Source organism: Gossypium arboreum, chromosome 8 (genome assembly GCF_025698485.1).
Source record: "Gossypium arboreum isolate Shixiya-1 chromosome 8, ASM2569848v2, whole genome shotgun sequence".
Classification (NCBI taxonomy): Eukaryota; Viridiplantae; Streptophyta; class Magnoliopsida; order Malvales; family Malvaceae; genus Gossypium; species Gossypium arboreum.
The window spans coordinates 31,373,545-31,382,352 of record NC_069077.1 but is presented as its reverse complement, the minus strand read 5'-3'; the positions used below and the strand labels follow the sequence as shown (position 1 = coordinate 31,382,352).

The 8,808-nt window shown below is 37.9% G+C and overlaps 1 non-coding gene across 1 annotated transcript; it reads left to right on the top strand.

The window, feature by feature from the left end:
- Nucleotides 1-8,211: 8,211 nt before the first annotated feature.
- Nucleotides 8,212-8,318, top strand: LOC128279991 (small nucleolar RNA R71). The gene has a single exon (XR_008270174.1). It is a non-coding gene; the product is annotated as a small nucleolar RNA R71 (small nucleolar RNA).
- Nucleotides 8,319-8,808: the final 490 nt, after the last annotated feature.

Here is an 8,808-nt window from a genome sequence, read left to right as displayed (position 1 = left end):
TTACTTGGGCGGCAAGCAATGGGAGTGGTGGCAAGGTATGGATTTTTCTCTCTTTTTTACTATCTTGAACCTCAAACTCAAACTGTCTTGTCTCAAGAAAAAAACTTATTATGTAACACCCCAAACCCAGCCTAGACGTTATGACCGAATCTGACGTGCCACATTGGAGTTGAAAACCCACGTTCCGTTTTAGTGTTTTAAAACCATATATTTTGTTGAGTTAACAAAGTGTATAGAAGTTGGGCACCGGTAGGTATCCGAGACAGAGGAGGTGAGCCATGAAGGTCGCTAAGTACCAAGCTCTTTAATTGGATCCAATCCTAGACATGCCCACAACCATAGCCACACTTTGTTATATCGAGTTTAAATTTGTTTAAGTGGACGTCTTTGATAAATCGATTAATCGTGGTCTTTGAGATATTTTGAAAACAAGTATCATTTTGAAAACACGTCCTAAGTCTAGCCCATTTGAATAATTATTAACCAATTTAAAAAAATTAAAATAATTCAAAAGAAATAAAAGGAAAGTTAAAATTGGCCTTATTACAACCCAAAAATAAATAATAATTAAAGGAAATTAAATGAAAACCAACACTTATTTAAAAGCCCAAAGATGATCACCGTGGCCACTCAATCCTCTCCGCCCAAGTCCCCACATCAAGGCTCACTGCAAGGTTAAGGAAAGGGGTGAGTTTGGAAACTCGGTGTATCTGAAGCCCATCCAAAGCCCAATTCAGCTCGAGCCCATTGGGCCTAAGCCCTATTCAGATAATAGTACAGATGAGGTCAAGCCCTTTTGAATACAGAGCAAGGCCTTAGCCCTTTTACATAACAATGTGGCCCATAGGCCCGTTCAAGAACATGAGTATCAATGAAATAATGAATGCAAGCCCATCTGGGAGACTACTCAACCCACCAACCGCTACACCGCCTGCACCAACCCTACACACCATGTGGGGAATATCTCAACCCACCCAAATTTCTACACACAGAGTTGCGAGTATTGCTCAAATTTCAATCAGTTGAGGCAAAGCCTCCAAGACGTGGATGAACCACTTTCAAGATTTCCTCCATTAATACCCCAATCCCATGCAACAGATATTAATAAATGCATATCATGCAAAATACAAGAGTAATCAATCAAGCAGTTCACCAATTTAAAACCCTAGGGTATATCGGTAATTTTGCTCTTTAGGGTAATTTGGTAATTTTGCTCTTTAGGGTAATTTCGTGATCTACGCTACAGCACAAGCTAATTCAGATAATTTTTATCGGTTTTATGCAATTTGATTCCACCATCTACCTAATGTGCTAATTTGCCCATCTCTTACCCATATTGGTGCAGTAAGCCCATTGGGCCCAATTTTGGCCCATCGAGCCCCTTTTTCCAAATACGCCAAAACATCATGCGAACACGCTTACCACCTTGCGGTGCAGATCTAACAATTACTCTATGCCTTGAGAGCATTCGCATACTCACATGACCGTGAAATGCCGGAATTTCGGCATTTAAACTTTCTTTAATTGAACTAAGAAAGGGTGTTAGACACACTGCATTTCATGACGATCGCCATTGAGATCCCTTACGATGTCCTACAATTATTCATCACCATTTTTAGCATACAAGTTATGCTTAACAAACTCAAAATCCACCCTACCTTATTCTACCAAAGAACCCTTATTGACCATAAGTTGCTTACCTTCACGGGGTCCAATAATACGATTCAAGCTTATCCAAGTCGATACTCCAAGCCTCATTGCTCCTCCAAAGTTGTCTATATCACACTTGTCCAAGTCGGTCACTTGCCCACAAGGGCAAAATAGTCATTAACACCCTAGGGGCAAATGGTAATTCTACCCTACAAGGGTATTTCGGTAATTTTATAAACAAAGGGTATTTTAGTAATTTTACAAACCAGGGTATTTTGGTAATTTTGTAAACCAAGGGTATTTTAGTAATTTTACAAACTAGGGGTATTTTGGTGATTTTATAAACCAAGGTATTTTGGTAATTCGTAAATTGAAGGTAAAAGCAGTAATTACAAACCGAGGGTAAAACGGTAATTCTATAAATCGAGGGTAAAATAGTAATTACAGAACCGAGGGAAAACAAGAATTTCAGTAAATCGAGGATAAAATAGTAATTACAGAACCGAGGGTAAAAGCAGTAATTACGTAAATCGAGGTAAAATAGTAATTACGTAAATTGAGGGAAAAGCAGTGATTTCGTAAATCGAGGATAAAATAGTAATTCTATAAACCGAGGGTAAAAGCGGTAATTTCGTAAATCGAGGGTAAACAAGAATTACAGAACCGAGGGTAAAATGGTAATTACAGAATCGAGGGTAAAATGGTAATTTTACAAGTCGAGGCATTTCAATAATTGGTAAACTAAAGTATTCTAAACATGGATAACAACACAAATGGGCCTAAAGCCTATTCTCGACCCAAATGGGCCCACACTCGTGTGGCCCTTTTAGCCCAAATCTAGCCACAAATATGAGATTCACCTAGCCTAGCCCAATATTTACTACACAATCAAATAACTTATCCAATTGGGCTGTGAGGCCCATTAGGCCCACATGACCCCTTTCGCCCATCGCGGCCCGAAGTAGCCATCCTACAGCTAGAGTAGTAAGAAATACACACCTGATAGGAGACTGGAGTTAATCCACGCTCCGAGCACTCTTAGCCGACGCCCAACCCAAACGAGCACGCCATACAGCGAAAGGGATCAGCCAAGAAAGGTGCCTTTACTCTCCTCATGGTTCCCTCTATTTAAAGCCACTTCACATCCACTCTTATGTTAGCTTCGGATGTGGGATCCTCCATTATCGAGTTTAAATTCAACACCACTCTTGCCACCCCTTGTTAGCAAAATAAATGCTCTTCGCTTGCCATGAGTTTCGAACCCTGGACCTCCTTGCCACCTCTATAACGCAACCTTCCTCCCTCTTATGTGGCGCTACTTTGCCACTAGACCACAAGGCTTTTTGTGTCACAATATCTCCAACAATATTCTTAAGGCCTACCTACTACACCTGTGGTTTGATTCACCTTAAACCAAAAATTTTTTGCTAGAGTCTAGGTTTAAACCGGGACTTCTCCAACACTTCTCAACATATTTAACCACTAAAACAAGCCTTCATTAGCGAAATTTACATGCACAACAAAATATTATAAGTGCCTTCAACCACTCCAATGCTCAAGGCCCAAAACTTTTAGGCCCAAATTCAGGGTGTTACATATTAGTACTTGGGCCAATTTGACCCCTATTATTAACATAAAAATTTAAAATTTAAACAAATGAAACTTACAAAATTTTTAAATCTTAATTAGAAAATTTCTTCTTAACAAATTACATTAAATTAATTCCCAAGAAAGGTTGGAGGCGTCACAGCAGTCCCGCTTAAGTTCCAATCTCCTGAGACAGAATTAATTAAATGTACTAAGTTAAGAAAATAAGTTCTAATTATTTATTTATTTACAAAATGAGTTCATAAAAAAAATCAAAGGTCTGTTAATTGGAACGAGGATTCAACTCATTCAACTTCACCATCCCCATAGTGTTTGAGACGTTGACCATTAACTTTAGACGTACCTCCGTAATTTTTGTTTAATTCAATAGCTCCATAAGGATAAACTCGGTAGATGGTATAGGGTCCTTTCCATCGGGATTTAAGCTTCCCAAGAAATAACTTTAACCTTGAATTAAACAACAAAACCTTCTGACCTTCTTTAGACTCGCAAGGTTGTATATGACTATCATGCCATCTCTTTGATCTTTCTTTACATATTTTGGCATTCTCATAGGAAAACAACCTCAACTCTTCCAAATCATCAAGTTGTAACATCCTTCTCTCACCAGATTGCTTAAGATCAAAGTTCAACTACTTCAAAGCCCAGTAAGCTCTATTCTCCAACTCTAATGGCAAATGACATGCCTTTCCAAAGACTAACCAATAAGGAGTCATTCCTAACGGTGTCTTAAATGCTATTCGATAGGCCCATAATACATCATCGAGCCTTCGATACAATATTTTCTGCTAGGCCATACCACTCTTTCAAGGATACATTTGATTTCACGGTTCACTCTTTCAACTTGCCCATTAGATTAGGGGTGATAGGCAGTAGAAATCTTATACTTCACATCATATTTGTCAAAAAACAACTTAAGCCATTTGTTCACAAAGTGATAACCTTCATCACTAATAATAGCTCCTGGTGTCCCAAATCATGTAAACACATGCTTATGTAAGAATCGTATGACTACATTAGCATCATTTGTAGGGTATGCTTCAGCTTCAACCCACTTGGATGCATAGTCCACAACAACTAAGATGTATTTGTTCCTATACGAAGAAGGAAACGGGCCTAAGAAGTCAATGCCCCATACGTCGAACAATTCAATCTCCAAAATGTTTTTCGAGGGCATCTCATTCCTCCTTGATAAATTTCTAGTCCTTTGGCATTTATCACAGTTCTTCACATAAGCATAAACATCTTTAAATAGTGTAGGCCAAAAGAAACCTGTTTGCAAAATCTTAGCTAAAATACGTGAAGCACGAAAGTGTCCCCCACATAGAGATGAATGGCCATGATACAAGATCTCAGCAATCTCACCTTCAGCTACACATTTTCAGGTTATATTATCTGCACACTGTTTAAACAAAAACGGATCCTCCCAAAAATAATACCGACTATCATAAAAGAATTTTTTCCTTTGTTGGTATGTCATTTCTCAAGGAATTATTCCACATGCAAGATAATTGGCAAAATCAGCAAACCAAGGTGCTTCATGAATTCGACTTACCTCAAATAAGTGTTCATCTAGAAAATTCTTGTTGATAGGCACAAATGATTGAGTTACCTCATCTTGTTCCAACCTCGACAGATGATAAACTATTTGATTTTCGATACATGTTCTGTCTTGGATCTCAAGGTCAAATTCTTAGAGTAATAGTATCCAACAACTTAGCCTCGGTTTTGTATCTTTCTTCATGAGCAAGTATTTAATGGTCGCATGGTTAGTAAATACTGTAACTTTGGTACCGTATAATTGAGTTGGGCTCCAGTAAAAGTTCTACTTGCATAGTGAATAGGGTGAAACACTTTGTTTCTTCTTTGAATTGCATCGCACATCAACTCAAAAGGTATGCCCCAATCAGGTGTAACGATTATTGGGGCTGAGATTAACCGTTTTTTCAGATCTTCAAAAGCTTCCAAACATGCTTTGTTGAAATCAAACACTATATCTTTCTCTAACAACAAACACAATGGTTTAGAAATTTTTTAGAAATCTTTAATAAACCTTCGGTAAAAATCGGCATGGCCTAAGAAACTTCTGGCTCCTGTCACATTAATTGGGGACGGTAATCTTTCAATTACATCCACCTTTGCTCTATCTACTTCAATTCCTCTCTTTGAGATTTTATGCCCTAAGACAATCCCTTCCTTAACCATAAAATGGCATTTTTCCCAGTTAAGGACAAGATTCGTCTCTTTGCATCTCTTCAGTACCTTAGTCAAATTACTCAAACAAATATCATAAGTGTTACCAAAAACAGAAAAATCATTCATGAAAACCTCAAAAAAAATTCAACCATATTAGTGAATATTGCCATCATGCATCGTTGCAATGTTGCAAGTGCATTGCATAAACCAAAAGGCATTCGCCTAAAAGCAAACGTACGTATCGACAAGGTTGTTTTATGGTGGTCCTCCAGAGCTACGACTATTTGGTTATATCCCGAATAGGCATCTAAAAAAATAGAATTCATTACCTGCCAGTCGATCTAACATCTGATCCATAAAAGGTAATGGAAAATGGTCCTTCCGAGTGGCTTTATTCAATTTTCTGTAATCAATACAAATTCTTCAACCAGTAACGGTTCTCATTGGAATCAACTCGTTATGCTATTTTCAACAATCGTGAATCCACCTTTCTTCGGCACACACTGCACCGGCCTTACCCACAAACTATCTGAAATAGGATAGATGATTCCTACATCTAACCATTTGATCACTTCCTTTCTCGCAACTTCTTTCATAATAGGATTGAGCCTTCTTTGCCCATCAATTTGAGCTCTTTCACCTTCTTCTAAAATAATTTTATGCATGCAAAAAGAAGGGCTTATACCTCAAATATTAGCTATGGTCCAACCAATTGCTTTCTTAAATTTCTTTAGAACAGTAATTAGTTTCTCCTCTTGATCTTTCGTCAGTTCTGCTGAAATAATCATAGGCAAAGTGGAACAGTCACCTAAATAAACGTATTTCAAATGAGAAGGAAGTACCTTTAGTTCGAGTTTAGGTGGTTCTTCAATTGACGACTTAAGTTGCACAAATTCTCTGACTTTTAACTCTAACAGTTCAAATCATGTGGATTAAATAAAATTCCTCGGATTGGCTTCCATCAAAGCCATGTTTTCTTTACCATTTTCATCCTCCAAAGGGTCAAGATCTAAGGCTTTCTCTAATGAATCTTCTTCAAAATTGTTTTCTATAGAGACCAAGGTTTCTATCTCTTCCATAACTGAACACTCTTCTGCCAAATCGAGAAATTTCATTGCTTTAAGAATGTTAAAGGTTACCTGATCGTATTGAACTCGTATGGTGAGTTCACCTTTTTGTACATCAATTAACGTTCTTTCTGTGGCTAAGAAAGGTCTCCTAAGGATGAACGGCACTTCCTTATCTGCTTCAAAATCAAAGACAATGAAATCAGTAGGAAAAATAAATTTATCGACTCTTACCAAAACATCCTCGATCTTTCCCTCAGGATATGCTAAAGATCGATCCACTAGTTGAAGTGTTACAGTTGTATGTCTTACTTCACCTATCCCTAGTATCTTGAAAATAGACTTAGGCATCAAGTTGATACTCGCTCCTAAATCACACAAAGCTTTACCACAGTAAGATTCACCAATGTTACAGGGTATAGTAAAGCTTCCTAGGTCTTTCAATTTCGATGGCAGTTTGTTCTGTAGGAATGCACTGCACTCCTTCGTTAAGGCAACAATCCCATACTCACCCAGCCGTTTCTTCTTCGACAGTATATCCTTCATAAACTTCACATAATTTGGCATTTATTCTAAAGCCTCCACCAACAGAATATTGATGTGTAACTATTTTAGAACATCCAAAAATTTCTTGAATTGCACCTCCTATTTCTGCTTGTGTTGCTGCAATCTTTGTAGATATGGAGGTGATGGAACTTTCAGTTGAATCGGATAATTCTTTTGAGTAGGTAAATCTGCATCCAAAGAAGATATTAAAGTATCTGAATTTACTAAGTTAGGATTTACCTTATCAGTCTTTGTAGATTCTGATTCCTTTAGTGTAGGAATTTCAACAGCTGGTTGATTCTTCTCAACGGACTTATCTTCGACATCAATTAGTCGTGGTTCTAGAATTTTACCACTTCGCAAAGCCACTACCGTGATATGTTCTTTACCCAAATTTCTTAGATTCTCAGTATCGCTCGGCAAGGTTCCTTGCGGTCTATTATGAAGCTCCGTAGCTAACTGACCCATTTTGTTTTCCAAAATTTTCAATGTTGCTGCTTGGATTTGGATCAAAGCGTCATTCTTTGCCATGTACGCTTTCAACAAGTTCTCCAAACTGTTTAATGTCTTAGCTTGATGGTTTTGGAGCTTGCTAATTAAACCTTTGAGATTGGTTGGGTCTATGTTGCAAAAAGTTGTTGTTCAGTCCATTTCCTTGGCTGCTCCAAGAAAAGTTAGGACGATTACGCCATGAAGGGTTGTAGAAGTTGGACTGGGGCCTTGTCCACTCCTATTTTGATGTTGGTTCCCCACATAGTACACTGACTCGAGTTTTGATGGACAATTCTCAAAAGAATTACCTTCCCCACAGTACATACAAGAAACTACTTTAAACGGACTTAGTGGCTAAGCTGTAAAATTATAAGCACTATAAGCGGTAAACTATTTTAGCATAGAGGAAATAGATGATACCTGAGCTGATAACGAAGTGAGGGTGTCAACTTCATGAACTCCTGCTACACGTCTTCCTGAAGCTATTCAATTTGTTGGCCATTGATAGTTATTACTCGCGATCCTCTTGATAATCTCATAAGCCTCATTATAATACTTAAACAAAATTGTACCATTCGCAAAAGCATCTACCATCAATCTTGTATGTGCATTGAGACCATTATAGAATGTCTCCAACTGGATACAATGAGGAATCCCATGATGAGGACACTTACGAAGTAATTCCTTGAATCGCTCCCAAGCCTCATACAAAGACTCGTCATCTAATTGTTGGAAAGTTGTGATCTCGATCCTCAACTTAGCGTTTTTTTCTAGGCGGGATATACTTAACCAAAAATCTCTCTACTAATTCTTTCCATGTAGATATGGAACTTGGTGGCAATGAATTGAGCCATTCTCGTGCTCGATCTCATAACGAGTATGGAAACAACTTCAACCTCAGTACGTCTTTAGTCACACAGACTATTTTAAATGAATCACTTACCTTCATAAACAATTGAAGGTGGAGATGTGGATCTTCTGTGGGCATACCACTAAATTGGCCCACTGTTTGGAGCATTTGAAACATTACTAGTTTCAATTCAAATTAGGTTGCCTCAATATCTGGCCTTCTAATTCCTATATTTAACTCACTGAAAAGTGGCACAACATATTGTCTAATGCATCAATCTCTATCGTCAGCAATGAGGAATGAATTTCATATACAACCAGCTTCATTACCTTGGTCCTGATTCTGATTTCCAAGGTCCATCTCGAATTGTCTTTGAGTTGTTCGTTCACGTCTTCTTTG